The 18044-nt window shown below is 40.3% G+C and overlaps 1 long non-coding RNA gene across 1 annotated transcript in view; it reads right to left on the bottom strand.

Annotated features, from left to right (window-relative positions):
• Window positions 1-9533: 9533 nt before the first annotated feature.
• Window positions 9534-18044, bottom strand: part of LOC144292138 (uncharacterized) — a 71596-nt gene continuing 63085 nt past the window's right edge. Inside the window, exon 3 of the long non-coding RNA XR_013359633.1 lies at window positions 9534-12591. This is a non-coding gene — a long non-coding RNA (uncharacterized LOC144292138). The remainder of the gene's footprint in view (window positions 12592-18044) is intronic.

The raw sequence follows: 18044 nt of genomic DNA on the forward strand, positions 1-18044 counted from the left end.
ATTATAATTCAGCAGGTATAGGCCAGACTATTCTGCAGCAACAACTCCTAAACCACAGTGGTTTTAAATACCAAAGTTTTCTCTTTTTTGTAAGATTTTATTTTTAAAAAATAATTTCTACACCCAACATGGGGCTCAAGCTCAATCCTGAGATCAAGAGTCACATGTTCCATTGACTGGGCCACCCCCAAGTTTTATTTTTCAATAGCACTACATTTTCACCAGATCAACTGGGACCCGGTTTTGTAGGAGGTTACATCTCTGTACTGCCACAACTGCCAACTAGTTTTCTCTTGCTGTGTATCAAATTACCACAAACTTAACAGCTTAAAGCAATATACACTAGCATCCTACAGGTTCTTTGGGGCAAAAATCCAGGCATGGCTTTACTGGGTTCTAAGCTACCTGGTCCCGCACTGCAATTAAGATGTTAGCCAAGGCTGGGAGTCTCATCTGAAAGCTTGAATGGGGATGGATCCATTTCCCAGTGTATGTGGCTACTGGCAGGATTCAGTACCTTGCAGGTAGCTGGAATGGGGCCTTGGTTCCTTGCCATGTGAGCCTCACCACAGAGCAAATCAAAACATGGCAGTTTGCTTCACTAAAGCCAGCATGTAAGAGAATGTGCTAAGAATGTGCTAAGATGGAATTTACAATCTAATGAATATAATAATGGAAATGATAGCCCATCATCTTTGCTATATTCTATTGGTTAGTATCAAGTTAGCAGAAAAACCCATACTCAAGAGGAGGGAACTGCACAAGGATATGAACGTCAGGGTGTAGGGATCACTGGAGGTCATCAAAAAAAAAAAAAAATATATATATATATAGTGTGAACATGAGAAGCCATGAACTGGCTCTTAAAGATATAGCACCTCCACTTATATTACAAAGGCCATATCAAGTCAAATAGCCATTCCTGTCTTGGGAGAGGGGGCAGCGATCCTCTATATGCTTAGGAAAAGGAGAAACAGGGTATCTGGGTGGCTGAGTTGGTTGAATGTCCGAATCTTGAACTCAGCCTAGATCTTTTTTTTTTTTTTTTTAAAGCTTTATTTTTTTTAATATTTTTTTTAATTTTTATTTATTTATGATAGTCACAGAGAGAGAGAGAGAGGCAGAGACACAGGCAGAGGGAGAAGCAGGCTCCATGCGCCGGGAGCCCGACGTGGGATTCGATCCCGGGTCTCCAGGATCGCGCCCTGGGCCAAAGGCAGGCGCCAAACCGCTGCGCCACCCAGGGATCCCTCAGCCTAGATCTTGATCTCAGGGTAGTGAGTTCACACCGCATTGGGTTACATGCTGGGTATGCAGTCTACTTGAAAATTAGAAAAAAGGAAAAACAGAACATTTGTCAATAGCCCCAATGACAACCACACTTTGTCTATGAAATAAAAGCACTGTGATCTCTGTAGGAGAATTCACCAGTTACAAATAGTGCATAAAATAACAGGTTAAAAATTAATGAAGGGGGCACCTGGGTGGCTCAGGTGGTTAAGCATCTGCCTTTGGCTCAGGTCCTGGGATCTAGCCCCACATGGGGCTCCCTGCTTCTCCCTCTCCCTCCGTCCCCTCACCTCCCTCAAATAAATAAATAATATCTTTAAAAAAAATAACCAAGAAAGTTATATCATTACACACCCTTGTCCTAACTTGGGTTCCCCTTAAAGCAGATTCTGAGATGAGAAACTGAGTATAAGTATTTATTTTAGAAGTGATCACACGGAATGAGGATATGAGAGAGGAAGGAAAGAAAGCTAAAAATGGGTATGTGTATGTGATAACAGCTGCTATTGTGGGCAAATTGGGGCTCCAACCTTCTGAGAATATTTCTAAAAAAACAAAATTGAGAGACATTTTCAGGAGGCCTGGCTTCCAGCTCCAACTTATTATTCATAGAAACTAAGATCTCTTGAATCTTACTTTCCTCATCTACAAAATCGAGGAAATTTGCTCCAAAATTTTCTTAGGTCTTTAAAAATAATATATTTCAGGCACACATACATCATTTTGTTATTTAATATAGATCTACTTTACTCTGGTGCCTTTGAGTCTTTCTGTCACATTAGAGAGAAACTGAAGTTCTGCCATTACAATGTATTATGCAAGTCACCTTTGGGGAACATATGAGTAAGAATCATGACATCTCTCCTCAGAAGAGCTTTCAGTCATATAGGAGAGACAGACATGTACACCTTTGTCCCATCCCCCCTCTCCCCTCCCTCCTTTTAATATCACCCACATCTGTACTTGGTATTCCGAAGAAATATGTATAGCAAAAGATCCAATAAACTGCTATGTTATTTCTCTATTTATCTTCATTATCTCCAGAGAGAAAAAGATGCCGACATGAAAATCAATGACAGGTTAACTGTCCCCTTCTCCTCACAAAGGAAATGTTTTCAATGGTTTCTTAGAAAAATTCAGCCTTGGATGCCTTTGTGACTTCCTTTAAATTAAAATTAGCATAGACAACTGAATTACAAACAAATGTAGTGCCATAGGCAAGTTTGGATTAACCCCCCAAAATAGTGTCCGGTGTTAGAGAACTTCTGTGTGTTGCGGGCAGTGATAAAACAAAGGGAAGCTGTGTCTCACACCCTATGTTGCCTCTTCTCTTGAGATTCTCAGTGTTCCCTGGGGTCATGATTCCAGATGTTGAGGTCCTGAGAGCAGTATGCTGAGCAGAGTTTCTCAAGAGATTGGTACCTCCATCTAGGGTATGGTTGCCAGATTTAGCAAGTATAAATACAGGATGCCTAGTTAATATTAATTTCAGAGAAACAATAATTGTTTTTATTAAGTATGTCCCAAATATTGCATGAGACATATTTATACGAAAAAATGTTTTGTTGTATCTCTGAAATTCAAATATAATAAGGCATCCAGGATTTAGTCTGGCAACCCTACTCTAGTGAGCTTTTACAAAATTTATGGAGGAAAATTTCTTCATCATGGTGATGGAGGGAGCAGGGGTGCTGGATATTATTCATATGTTGAACAATCTTACATAATAGAGAAATGTCTCTTGGCCACATGACTTTTGAATATCCCATCGGATACTCAGGAAAACTAAGTTGGGATGATTTTAATGTATAATGAGGTTTCTTTTAACATACAATGGAATCTTAAAAATCAGAATGCAGTAACTATATAAATTAAGGGATAATTTTACTTTTTGTTCAGTATTATTATCAATAGCTGTTCATCATTCCAAAAAACCGTTATCACCTGTGGCAACAATGTCTGTGGTATTTGAGTCACCAGTACACCACACCTCAATCACCTGTAGCTGTCAATATCACAGCGCTTGTATCTGTGTGCGTAAGCACCTGAGTCTTCATTATTCTTGCAGTATTATGGAGCTCAAGTTCTTTCATGTTAAAATACTATATTATAAATTATTTCCTTTTATTTCTTTTATATTAAAATTAGGGTGCTGTATTTTTTTCAAAATATTGCAGAGACAGATTATGTTATATATGAATTTCACCTCAGGACAGCAAGGGGGCTTGGGTCTGATCGAGTCAATACCCACTGCTAGAGGCGTCCAGGAACTTAGGTTCTAAAATTTTAATAGAAAAACCAAAACGACATGACCACACAAAGACACTGCAACCTCTTCACCTCCTCCTTTCTCATCTCTCTAAATCCCTCTAAGAAGTATAGGTACTCAATCTTGATTCTGCCTTAAATTTTTTATGTTATTTTTTTCTTAAGCTTTTAGACAAAAATTACATCATTGTATGTTGGATGTATTTCTTTGCATTAATCATAACTGTTTTATGAATCCTAACAGATTTAAATGGAAAAGAAATCAAACCCTGAGGCTGTTTAAGGTTTATTAATACCAAAATTTTCATCAGCATAAGCAATGATAGTGTTGATTAGGGCTTTTAAAAAATCTACTTGAGTGAACACAATGTCTCACCAAGTAGAAGACAGACCAAGATCCTAAAGATATCTAAACATAATTATTACAATTCACATCCTCTGCTATTAAGCAATTTGTCTGGCAATTAACTTTCTATATGGTTCCTTGAAACACTGTTATCATAATAAATAGCATTTGGATATAATCAATGTTGGGGATGCTATGAGACTGTCCTCAGGAAAAGGGGAAAAAAGGATGTTGGTGCCAAAGTGGAAGGACAGCGATGAGCCTGGGTGTTCTGGTTTGAACTGCTATGTAATAAAGTCCTTCTATTAAAAAGAAAAAAAGTCCTTCTAAAATTGATACTTTAAAACAACAGCCAATTTAATTATAGCTCATAATTTGGAGGGGTTAGGAATTCAGGTAAGGCTCAGCTGAGCAGCTCTCCTATTCCACGAGACATCATCTGAGTCACTCGGGTATTCAACTGGAGCTGGAAGGTTCAGGTTAACTTCTCCTTCACATGCTCAATGCCTTGGCAAGGAGAGTTAGAAGCATAAGCATGGACTCCTTGTCTTCACCATATGATCTTTACTGCAGGGTAACTGGGCTGCTTACATGGTGGTTCCAAGCTGCAGGACTGTTTCCTATAAAGTGGAAGTAGCTGGTCTATTCGGGCCTTGACCCCAAAACTAGTGCAGTGTCATTTCTGCTCTATTCTATGTTGCTATCATAGATGGTGCACAGAGGGAAGGAAAATAGTCCTCATTTCTCAACGAGAAGTGGATCAAAGAATTTGTGGCCACTTAACCCACCGGATTTGAAGGAAAAAAGGATAAGGAGGTTGATGGACACACATTATTACACCATTCCAAGATGCAAAAGTACCATGTCTGTGCAAGAAAGACACTATAAAAGAGACAGAGGAAAATGCACAGTGCAAAGTGAACAATAAGGTCAGTAGAGGTACTACTTACCGGGGTTCTGAAGAAGTCTCACAAGAGGTTAAATTTACAACATCATGAAAGATTACAACATCATGTAACAAGATAATGTCATACTAGGTAACACAGAACAGTACAACAGGCTCATATTTGGAAATATTGTACCATAGATATTTTATTCCTGTAAGATTACTTCTTTAAAGGCCTTCTTCAGAATAAGGAAAGAGCGCAACAGAGACAAAAGATTAATTGTTCTTATTCGGACTTCCAAATTAAGTTCATAAAGTCCACTTCCTACAAGAGTCTAAGAGTCAGGCTGTTTAGAACAAGAAGAAATTGCAGTATTAAATGAGCCTGAACTTAGTGAAATCAAAAAGAATGGAGGCTATAAAGTAGACCACAGAGTAATAAGGATACAGATGTGATTGTTTTGGGGGACTGGTTATGCCACTTGCACAGTTACCTACTTTTTATATGTGGATACTGCAGACATGAGGCTTCTGGGCAGAGGAAAGAGTTTTTTATTACTACAACCAGATCAACAACCAGAATAACATTACAGCCTTTGTCTCCCACACCGATACCCCAGACTTCTCAATGAGAGCCACGGAATCTTTTAACTTCGGTGGTAGAGGGCACGGAATAATGGATTTTCTCCATGTATACACAGGAGAGAGGCAGCTGCCTCTATGCCCTTCCCCAAAATAGGAGGAGAAAGAAAAAAAACAAAAAAACTTCTGATCTTTTGGGGATGGAAATGATGCTGGGTTCTCACCCGAACTGTTTGGATTGTAAATAAAATCTCTCTAGGTGTCAGAAAGCCTGGAGTGTTTCAACCTAGAGAGGTCCTGGCTTCATCTCTTTTTATATATAAATTCCTAGGAGCTAACCTAGGTGCCTATCTCAGGATGTTTGGCTTTGGGGGAGATAAGAGAAGTTTTATTATCCTTTCAGATCATAGCAATTAGCTACATCATTAGAAAAATAAATGGCTACAGATCTAATACTTATGGCATGCGAAAATGTGTCCAGGGGAAGTGAAAGCCCATATTCTCCATCTTTGTATCCTTTACAAAATGCTATGTCTCAGGAGACTACAGTTTTTGCAGGAGCACTGAGGAATCTAAGGAAGTTTTATAACCCCACAATGATATAACAGTGGTTTCCTGACACATAGGACATCAATAAAAACACTTGCTAGTCTGCTGGTACCAGTGAAAGCTGGAAGGCCACGCATATTTAGAAATGGCAAGACTAGGATATATATATATGGTGCTCAAGTTGATCAGTTTTTATTGCTTTTAGCTACATGTACAAGTGACATGATCACGACAGCTTAAGTAAATAGAGGGTTATTTTTTCCCCTTTAACAAGCGGTTTGAAGATAAGTAATTTATCAACGGTCCAGACTGCTCTCAGCATCCTACTGCAGGGTTAGCGTATGGATTGCCAGTTACAAGGTGGCTACTCTACTGTCATGTATGCATTCCAATAAGCAAGAAGGAGAAAAGGCAACGGCAAAGACACACATCAGCTTTTAATTTTTTTTTAAATCCTGGAAACAATAGCTTCTGTGAAGGCTATCCAATTTTTTCCATTTATATCTTTTTATCCCATTTATATCTTATTGCCCATCCCTAGTGAAAGGAAATCTGAAAAGGTAAATATTGATATTAATCACATTGATACCCTGAACAAAACTGGGTTTCTTTTTTTTTTTTTTTTTTTTTTAAACTGGGTTTCTTTTAGCAGGAAAATAAGAAGAAGAGCAATCAGAACAGCAATTAGCAATATTCCCACCCCCTAGGCCTCAGTCTAAGGAAGAATGCAGAGAATGATAATCCCAGATGCCTTGGAAGTAGGCTGAACACAGAGCTTTCTGCCCCACCTGCTGTTTGAATCTGTGAAAGGAGACTTCCTCTCAGTGTGCCAGCATTGTCACAGGGTGGATGGAGTGGGGCAGGAAGGTAGGATGGTATATTTAAGCAGGGAGAAGACCTCAGCACAATATGGCAGTCATCCAGAAGTTCATGCCTTCCTTAAATGGTACTGAGAAAGGCCATAAGGGCCAGAGGAATAAAACAGGCCCCAGTCAGGATGAGGAGATGCAGAAGACACAGACCGGTCACCAGAAGCTCTGGCAGGGACAACAAACGCCAGCACCATATTTCTGTCCAAGTTCCCCAAGCAGGTGTGACCAGATACATTAGCAGCAGATATAGTGCTTCAGAAGCCAATCCCTAAAGAGCCAAAGGAAGCTGCTGAAGAGCTGAGGCTGGTCTGTAGACCAGATGTGCTACCCTGATGGAATCGTACATATCAGGGAATGGAAAGAAAGGCCACAAACCTTGGATTGTGTGACTCTAAACCCTGAACTGAATATAATTAACTGAGATATGAAATTTTAAACTGAAAGTGACTAAATTACCTTTAATCTACAAAACCAAAATCATTTTTTCCAACATCTGAAGAAATGGTAAGATACGATAGGGTCCCGAGTTAGTTGAATTAAATCATGGAGATATAAAAAAGTTACATTTTTGCACACCTAAGTAATCTATCAATTTAAAATCTACGGTCGTAAGATAGAGTTATGAACATGGTATAAAAATTACTAAAAGTTAGAAATAAGTGACTGTTTGTTATATCTAAGTCCTTTATTCAGGGCACAAACAATGACTCCGTCTCCCATGAACAGACACAGTGCTTCATGCTGGTGGCCTGATCTCAACTACTACAGTGGAGCTACAGATGCTCTCTGGGGCTTTGTGAACCTGAGAGAGGGGGCCCTGCAAACGTGAGTGAAGTAAGACAGCTACTGCATGTTCAGTTTCCGAGTAGGGAGACTCCTGTGGAGTGTGCATCAGGCTGAGGAATTCTCAGCAGTTTGCAGTAAGTTTGGGGGCTAGACAACCTGAAGATAAATGAATAAACAATGCTCCTCAGAACTTAACTTCCCTGTCACTGGGGAATTTGTAGGAAATTCACAGAAGGAGGTGATAGAAGAGGGAGATAAGTTAATAATAGTAGTAATAACAATTACAAATATTTACAACAGCTATTATTGGCTATGAATTTCTACTCTGTTGAAAACATGAAAAATAGTAATTATCTTCAATTCTCACAACAATTCTTGCAGAATAGTTATTTTTATCCCCAATTTTGCATATAAGGAAACAGACTCGGGGAGGATCAAGACATTTTCCAAGGGTTACACAGTCACTAACAGTCAGGGTTTAAACTCAGATCAGTCAGTCTGACACCCAAGCAGGGCTTTTCTTCACTGTGCAGTGTCTACTGCACACAATCAGGGAAACAGTCTTTGGACACTTACCCAAACCCTCTTACTGTGAAAATGTGAAGAGGTTGTTAGACATAAGTGGTGGGGTTTTACTCCTCATCCCTAGATATCCCAACTCCCATTCCTGCCAAAAAGGCTGTGGCTGAAGTTTCCCCATGCTCAGTAGGTCTGAGTTCCTAAACAACAAAATCTGGGTGTGTAAGAGGAACAGGATCTTCAACAGATAGTTTTGTGGTAACAACAAAAGACTCCTGATTCCTAAAAGATGTGCAGTCTTCCTAGTGTAAACAGAGTGAAGTTTCTGAGATTCATAACCAATTACATATGCACTTGGGATTTTTCCATTACATTCTTTGAGCTACTCCCTCTTAACTTCATAACAAGTGATGTCACCCTTGGGGGGCCACCAGGGAGCATAGGGATTCCATGTGTCTTAAATCTGTATCTAGATTACAATGGTGTAACTAAGTCACATTACAGTATTTGCAAATATTCAATTCATTGTTTTCTTTGGATCACTGGAGTGCAGCTCTAAAATAATCCAAATTTCAAGTTTTGGTTTATTTCCCAGAAAGAACTCATTATGTCCAGAGTATTATGGGTCATTTTAGGAAGACAAGGGCAGATCTCATCTTACCACAAAGGAAAACCACAATTTAAAAAAACCTGTGGCTTGCATCTCCTATATCTAACTTCCTCCATTGGTCCAAATTTTTAAGGGTTCTCTGGGGCGAAAAGATAGGAGAGCTTGGACAGAAAGGAGAGAATGACAGTGTAGGAAGCTTATGTCATTAGTTGACTCAATGCAAGCAGATCCAATCTTGAGAAGTTATCTTCCAAATACTTGTCCTTTCAAATACAAATAAAATAGTGGCATTTATTGATGTTTCATCAACTAAATTTTAAAACTTTGCTGCCAGGGACACCTGGGTGGCTGAGCAGTTGGAGTGCCTGTTTTCGGCCCAGGGCATGACCCTGAGGTCCCAGGATTGAGTCCTGCATCAGGCTCCCTACAGGGAGCCTGCTTCTCCCTCTGCCTGTGTCTCTGCCTCTCTCTCTCTCTTTCTCTCTCTCTTTGTGTCTTTCATGAATAAATGGATAAAATCTTAAAAAAAAAAACAAACTTTGCTGGCAGAGGGTCTTAAATGAAGTTATTTGTAACTCTGCCCACACTTAGATGTCCAATGATATGGATTTAAAATGGAATAATGTGGGATCCCTGGGTGGCGCAGCGGTTTGGCGCCTGCCTTTGGCCCGGGGCACGATCCTGGAGACCCGGGATCGAATCCCACGTCGGGCTCCCGGTGCATGGAGCCTGCTTCTCCCTCTGCCTGTGTCTCTGCCTCTCTCTCTCTCTCTGTGACTATCATAAATAAATAAAAGTTAAAAAATAAAAAATAAAAAATAAAATGGAATAATGTCATTTCTAGTGTTGCCCACCTGATCCTCAAAAGTGATCCTACAAAAGGAGGGAATAAGCCCAAAATGGCAGGATCAAGGCTAGGCATGAATTCACAGAGGGCGAGTCACAGGGTTCTAGGGGGAAGCACACCTGGCCTTGGTGTTAATTGGATCTGACAAATGAAGTTTGCCAGAAAGAATTTCTGGAGTAGACTAAGGCAAATTATGCTTGCTGAGCCAAGCCTCTAGCCAAGTGCTAGAGAACACAGGGTGGCTACAGGAAACAGATTCCAAGTCCCCTAGAGAAGAGAATGAAAAGAGCTGGGTGGGGCTTAGGGTAGAGTTCTAGTACAACAGGACAAAAGCCAAGTCATAAGTTATAGAAGCACCATCTGGGCGAAGTCTGTAGCTGGGTAAGCCCAAGAATGCTGGGAGGTCATTCTTGGTCATGCCCTACAGGTCATGCCACAGGCAGGAAGGGTGCTTTTAGTAGGTTGGTGAGATGATTCATGGATAGTGAGCAACAAGGCTGCCTCATTCCACAACTTCCTTGGGACAGGTGAAAGGCACCACCCCTCGGCTAACTATCCAGTGGCTGGGACTCAAAGACAATACAGTATGAATGTCTACTGGTGGTGTTCCATGCAGTGGTCCTGCGTGCCAGATAGTTAGTCTGCACACTGAAGGTCTTTAGAACTGTTAGCAAGGTGAGACAGAACAGAAGACACTGGCTGCAAATTTCTATTTTTTTGTGCTCATTTTATATTGATTTAGAGATAATTCTAGAACATCTTGCTGTAAGTTGTGCAGAGCATATTGCTGAACGTGAAGAGCTGGAGAAGCAGTTCAGTCAAAGCAAAATTTACTGGCTAGAGCAAAGGACCACAGAGTTTTGAATATCAAAGTGCTTTGACTCTGATCCCTAGATTTGTTTGTACGAGTTGCTCACATGAATATAGACATTTTTACACAAGGGAGATGAACAAGCAGCTAAGCAGTGAAGCTAAGCAGGCTGAAAATTTGAACCTAAGCACTTCCCAGCTAGTGGAGCACATTCATTTCCCTCCATTGCTGTGTCTTCAGGGTATGCCTATCCATAACTCCTATTTTTTTTATCGTGGTGTCCAAACTCACCCCTACTCAGACTAGAATGATAAACTACAATCGAAAGAATTGTAAAGATACCCCCAGAAAATAATTCTCACTCAGATATTTTTCTGGCAACTTGTTCGGTCCAGTGTCTGAGTCTATGATTGATGAAAGCTGGTTGTGATGGCACAAAGCTAGAGTTGTGATCATTCAATGTTCCTTCATCTGAGAAAATAAATCAAGAGGAACAGCATCATGCAGCAGGGAAGTGAGGTATCCTGGAGCTATTTCTGTGTCAGGGGAACAAGTCATAGTTTCCCATGGAGCCTGAGTCTCTCAACTTCATTTTCATAATCAGGTTAGCTTCTTTTCAAAGATGCTCTATGACACTCACATGGGGGAAAGCTCATGTTTCTTGGCTCAGCCTAATATGCTGACAGTGAAAGGGTTAGGAAGGCATGTCCCCTCTTTTTTTTCCCTTAGTGGATTGAAAGGCACTTTGAAAATATATTTAGTGTCTCTGAACATTTCTGGGCTCACTGCTGTAGCATTTACAGAAGCCACATGGTGATACAGAAGCCTCACTCTCAAAAGCAAGCTTGTGATGAGTGAAAATAATGATCTAAATATTCTGTCCTAACTTGGGTGAGAAGGTGAGCTGACAGTGGATCCTAGCTGCCAGAAACTTAGCTCTCCCTTCGAGGTCTTCCTGTTCCTCTGTACCTTTCCAATCTATCACCTAACCCTACTAGGGTTTCCTCCTAAATATCTCTAGAATCCCTCTACTGTTTCCATCTCCATCATTAATAACCAGCCTTCATTTCTCATGGGGACACACACACACACACACACACACACACACACGCACACACAGGGTTCACTAACCTATGCCCTCACAGTCCATTCTGCACACAGTAGCTAGAGGTATTTTTATAACATCTATCAAGTAACACCACTCTGCTGAATCGAATTCCTTTACCAGCTTCCTTTTATACTCCAAATACAACCCAAACTCCTGACCATGGCTTTCCAGCCCCTCAATTATTTGACTTCTCCATCTTTCTCTGTTTTCATTTCCAACAACTCTCCCATCATTCATAGTGCTCCAAACACACTGCCCTTCATCCTGTTTGTCTTACCTTGCACTTACTTCTTTCTCTTTCCAGAATGTACTTCCTTCTGACACTGGCTCATTTGTACTGCTCTGATAATCAGACTAAACTTCCACTCCTACAGAGTTATTCCTGACCACCAAGAGACTTTCACTCCCTGCCAAATCTGTCATATTTTGTAGATTACTAAATAATTTACCCATTTACTGTTAACCTCCAACAGACTACAGGATCCATGAGAACAAGTATCTCACCCTTGTGTCTAGTAGTAACTGGCAGGTAGTAGGTACTGAAAAAGTATTCATTAAGTGGAATGAAGTGAAATGTAGGGATGACATTTTGGCTCTAATTTCTAAATCCTGGTTGTTGAGTCATTGTTCCAGCTAACTGCCTAACCTGCTGCCCAACATGACATTATCTTGCCTTCTTCTGGTTAAAGGCACCCTAAGAAGGAGTTTAATGCATGAGTCCCATTTTGACCTATTCTACTTAGACGGAGTTCTGTTTATCTCAGTGTGTTAAGCTTATGTATGAAGCCCTGACAAAGAATACCAATGACTCTAGCCCAGTTTCACTAGCTAATAGGGGAAAAGGATGATATGATGGATTAAAGACTGTCACAAATTCATCAACATTCTTCCTGTGTATGTTAGGAAGATATATCCACTACCCTTGAATCCGATCTTCTGTGACTGCTCTGGCTGAGAGAACACATTGGGAGTAAGGCTATGCCAATATGGAGTTCAGATCTTCAGAGACCCGTAGCTTGCACTTCCTGCCTCTAGGAACACACTTTCTTAGAGTCTTGAGCCACCATGTAAGAAGTTCAGTTACTCTGTGGAGAGCTCATGTAGAGAAGTCCTGAAACTGTAAAAGAAAGAGAGGGGCCCAAATGAGCTCAGACACCAATCAATACAAGTAAGGCACCAGACATATGAATGAATCCTTCTTGGACTCTCCAAATCTAAGTAGCTACTAGGTGAATACAACTGAGTGACCCAACCAGGACTCCATGGGGCAGAAGAGAGGGCTATCTGAGTGTTGTTCAAATTCCTAATCCACAGATTTTGGGCTTCATGAATGACTAATGTTTTAAGGCATCATTTTGGGTGGTTTGTTAAGTGACAAGGATAGGTGGACTGAACAAGCAAGTAGACTTTTACTCTTCCAAGAGGGCATGACTCCTTTGAAAAAGATAGTTGTAATCAGTCAACAATATGGTACAAAGAAACCATAATCAATACTTGGGAGGGAGGGCAATGGTGACTTCTCAGGTTCAGAAGCAGATTCCTGCCTATTTTCTAGGATGCAAATCTAAACCATAGCAATATCAAGACTACCTTATCAGGACAACTGGTAAGTGAAAAATGCATAATATTCAGTTAACTCTAATTCAGTTGTACTCCAGGCCTGATGAGTCTACCCAAATAATGTGTGATATGGTAATTATTGGTACACTTTATCAAATGCTGATACAGATTTAATCAAGATTTCAAGATTTCTAGGTTTATTTGAGGATGTATAGCACTCTCAGAAATGAATCCCAAAAACCATCCAGCACTCTCTACCAACCATCTATCAACCCCATTAACAGCAGGTAAGGGAGTCTATTCAGCAATTTTTCTTGGAGAGTCCAGACTTTCTTGAAATTGTTTGAATCTGATATTACTAGATTATAGTTTGTCTGTTTTAATCATTGATATATCTAACAACCAAAATAGGGACTAGGACATAGTAGAAGCTCAATAAATACTATTAGTAAAATAAATCATTGCATTAGGGAAAAAATCAAAGAGGTATTCTGAGCTGAAGTGATCAGTCTCTAAAGGTATCAGAATATCAGCACTTCCTCAGGGCCACAAGCATGCCCAAGTGCTGTTCAGAGAGATTATGACACCAAAATCTTTCATTATAAAAGCTTTACAGGGGCAGCCCAGGTGGCTCAGCAGTTTGGCACTGCCTTCAGCCCAGGGCCTGATCCTGGAGACCCGGGATTGAGTCCCACGTTGGGCTTCCTACATGGAGCCTGCTGCTCCCTCTGCCTGTGTCTCTGCCTCTCTCTCTCTCTCCCTCTCTGTGTCTCTCATGAGTAAATAGGTGGGATATTAAAAAAAAAAAAAGCTTTACAGTATATTTTATAATATTTAAGAAATAAAAAGGGGAATGAGGAATAACGTAACTAAAACTCATGCACTGCCACTCAGTTTAAGAGACAATGTATTGCCAAAGTTGTTCAATTCATCTAGTGTGGCCCTTTTTGGATGTCTTCCCCACCGGCCCTTTTTAGATGTCTTCCCCACCCTCCCCTGCAATATAACCATTATACTTAATTTGGTGTTTAGCAATCTCTTTTTATATATATACTTCATATATATGTATTTATACATATATATACACACATGTTGTATATATGATCTCTTTATAATTATATTATGTGGATATGTATCTTTACGTACTAATAATATTGATTCATGTTTTAAATTGTTATCTTACTATATTAATTGTTCTGCAATTTGTCTTAGTCTATATTTAAGAGTACATCCTTATATCCTTCTAGAAGTTCTACACATATACATGGCGCACACTGATAAAGACATACCATACTCACTACTTTGTAACTTCATTTTTTTCTTTATGGTCTTTCATTCTAAAGTATTTCACAAATAAAAAAAGTCTAACAAACTCAGGTGCACATACCTCAAGAGGTAAAACACTGCAGATATACTAGAAGCCCTGCGTGTACCTTTTTTTTTTTATTATTGCATTTACTTCCTTTACTCTCCCTCCTGCCTTCCTCCTACAGGCAGAATTTGGTATTTATATTTTATATCTCCCCCCAAATCTAAGATCAGTTTTTATTTTTAAAAAAGGTATCATTCTCTTCTACAGAGAAAAAGAGTACTGACATTTTGAGGGTCTGGACTTCATGCAGGTGTGTAAATTCCAGCTCCCCAAATGGAAAAGGCCCTATACCTAGGCTCAGGTCCCCTCATAGCCATTAAATCTCTCCTCTCTAGATTCCTCAAGACTTGAGATGCCCTAGGGCAGCCTGTGGGCACCACTCCCACTCGGGCTTTTCTCTTTCTCCATTTTTGACACTTGAAGCTTTCTACCGTTTATTGTGAGCACATCTATAAATTTTAACAGATGTGTATTTGACCTTATGCAGCCTTTCTAGGTGCTTATAGCAGGAGAGTTTTTCAGAACATCTAATCTGCCAAATTTCAAGAAGTAAAATTCATGAAAGTATTTCCAAAATACTTTAATTATAGTCAGCACAAGCATACAGTCATTCCCATAAGAATGCCACAATTTAAATAGCTGACAAATATTTATAAAACACTTGATAGCTTCTTAAAGAGGTATATCAAGTTCATCTAAATAACTCACTTCGTTTCAATGTTAATATTTTTATGATTTTTGTTTACATATTTTTAATTTTTTTAAATAAAGAATAACAACACATGCCTTACATGTTAAAAAAGAAAACTAACAGACTTTTCTTCTATTAGGAGAAAAACAGAGGGAAATATTTCAGAGGCAAAACATAGTTGAAGAAGAAGGAAGAAAGGGGTGAGGAGAAGGAGGAGGAAAAGGAAGAGAAGGGGAAGGAGAAGAAAAAGACAATCTCCAAAGTGGTTAGGCCAGGCTTAGTGAGAGAATATTTGTGAATTGGGTTGACTAACACAGATATGAGGAAAGGCCCAATGTCTGGAAAAGGGGAGTTTTAGTGATGATGGTATAACCAAGTAGAATTTGTAGTTGTGGAGAGTGGAAAAAGGAATTCTGCGATACCTGGAAAGTCTTGTTCTAGAACTGTACATGGCACATCAAGTAAATTATTGTTCCACCTGAAGTTCAAGTATTACAGTTATGATTGTTTTTTACTGAATGTATGAAGTGGTTTTTATTTTGCTTTGATACTTTCTATATTTGAAATTCTTCCTGGTTTACTAAGTATCCTAACTACCTTCCATTTCTCCCTTGCCCATTATCTAGCCTTCTCTGCCCTATTCTGGAGGGCTCCTGGAGGCTGATGCACTGTCACAATGGTCTCTTTTGGACCTCACTTTCAGTTGAGTTCAACCAATGAGAGGCACCAGGTTGGACTAGAGGGTAGAAAGAGAATAAGTTAATTGTTTCCTTAGCACATTCCCTGACAGATAATCATGTATTATCTGCCTCCTTCTACCTAAAGCCACCACTCCTATCAGGCAATGTTTCTATACAGTTACTATCTCCTGATTATAGTAACTTTTTCCCCTCCTAACCCCTCAGGCATCAGGTGGTCCAGCCATTAACACTGCCTATAACTTTATTAGCCTCTCCTTAAATTGTCCAACTTGATTATATCATCTAATTTGTGAAGGGAGTCCTGCATGATACAGAATAATAGTTTTAGTGTAAGATGAGACTGAAGATATAGGCAGGGAAACAATCATACTGATATGATCAGATTTTTAAAAAGGATTTCTCTGTGAGGAGGCTGAGAAGACACTAGAGAGTAGGAGGACACCCCCCCCTTTTTTTTAAGATTTTATTTATTCATAGAGAGAGAGAGAGGCAGAGACACAGGCAGAGGGAGAAGCAGGCTCCATGCAGGGTGCCTGATGTGGGACTCAATCCTGGGTCTCCAGGATCAGGCCCCGGGCCGAAGGCAGCACTAAACCGCTGAGCTACCCGGGCTGCCCAGGACCCTTTTATTTATTTTTTTTTAAGGACAAAAAAAAAAAACAGCTTTTTTTTTTTTTCCTGTATAGACGTATAGATGAATATCTGAACCATAAAAAAGATAAAAGTGACATTAAAGACGATGTGTATGCAAATGTTTCATGGTCTAACATAGAACTGTAAGACCCATGAAGAAGTCCTAGTAACAGAGAGAATGTCAACAAAGCTTAGAATGCTTGAATCCGTTTACTGCTTTTCTTCTTACTGTTGTAGTAGTGTTTGAACTTCTTAAGCTAAGAAATTGAATTTCCTAAGCTAACCTCATACAGATACAATTAGATAACACATCAGCATAAATAACCAGAAAAAGACTCAAAGACTGACAGAACAAACTCCACAAATGAAAGTAGAAAGGAGGCTATACTGAAGAAGGTATTAAGAGCAGAGACATGGTTTGGGAGCTTAACAGACTCTCTGCAGTCAGGAGGAAGCCGGTGGCATAGAGAAGGGTAAGAAACAGATTGTCACACTGGCAAGCCCACAAGGAAAAGGTGGATCCCCCCTAACATTTGATTTTGAAAGCAAGAGAGGCTGAATTTCATGAGTTCTTACAACCAGCAGGACTTAAACCCCAGAATTTAAAAAATTAGTGGCTCAACTCTGGAAGAGCCCAGAGCATGTTAGGAAGCTGAGTCCCTGCCCTAAAGAAACAGCAGACAAACAGCCCATGCAGATATAGCACAGAAGCAGCAGTTTTGAAACTGGGCATAGAGGAGGGAGAGCTCTGTACTCATCTAAGAGTATGAGATTGCAAAGAGAGCCCTCCAGGAATAAAGGATCTGGCAGGTGCCATTTTATTGTCATCTGCTCCAGCATAAACATACGGTCACCTGTAGGAACCAGGGCAGCACTGAAACCTGCTATTTAACTTGGTTACACCAAGCCTCCCGTCTCCCCACTTCCTCCAACCCACCCTTCCCAGTCAGTTTGCCTCAGTCCCTGTGCTGCAGGGCCCCTCCCCAGGAGACAGATGCAAACCTTGTGGACACCACGACTCTGACCCTTGTGTTTTGTGGGATGTTGGTTCCAGGGGCAGAAGCATGTCTCATTTTGCAAGCAGACCAGCATGCACAATGTTAAAATGTGTTCCACCCTGGCTAGGGCCACACACTGCCCACAACAGGCAAAGAGGACCTCTGCAGGTGACTGAACTGGAGGAAAAAGCAGCCAGGATACACAGAACATAGGCAACACACACATACACTCCCTGAAGCACCAGATCATGGGGAACAGAGGACACTGCACTACAGAACTCCTTCATAAGGCCATTATTTGCAAGGGCAGGAAGAGTAGCTGACTATCCTAAAACAGAAAAAGATACAGAGAGTCAAACAAAATGAGAAGATAGAGGAATATGGCCCAAATGAAAGAACAGGACAAAACTACAGCAAGAGACCTAAGCAAAATAGATACAAGTATCATGCCTTATAGAGAATTTAAAGTAATGATCATGGGGGATCCCTGGGTGGCTCAGCGGTTTGGTGCCTGCCTTCACCCCAGGGCATGATCCTGGAGTCCTGGGATCGAGTCCTGCGTCGGGCTCCCTGCGTGGCGCCTGCTTTTCCCTTTGCCTGTGTCTCTGCCTCTCT

Source organism: Canis aureus, chromosome 2, assembly GCF_053574225.1.
Source record: "Canis aureus isolate CA01 chromosome 2, VMU_Caureus_v.1.0, whole genome shotgun sequence".
Lineage (NCBI taxonomy): Eukaryota > Metazoa > Chordata > Mammalia > Carnivora > Canidae > Canis > Canis aureus.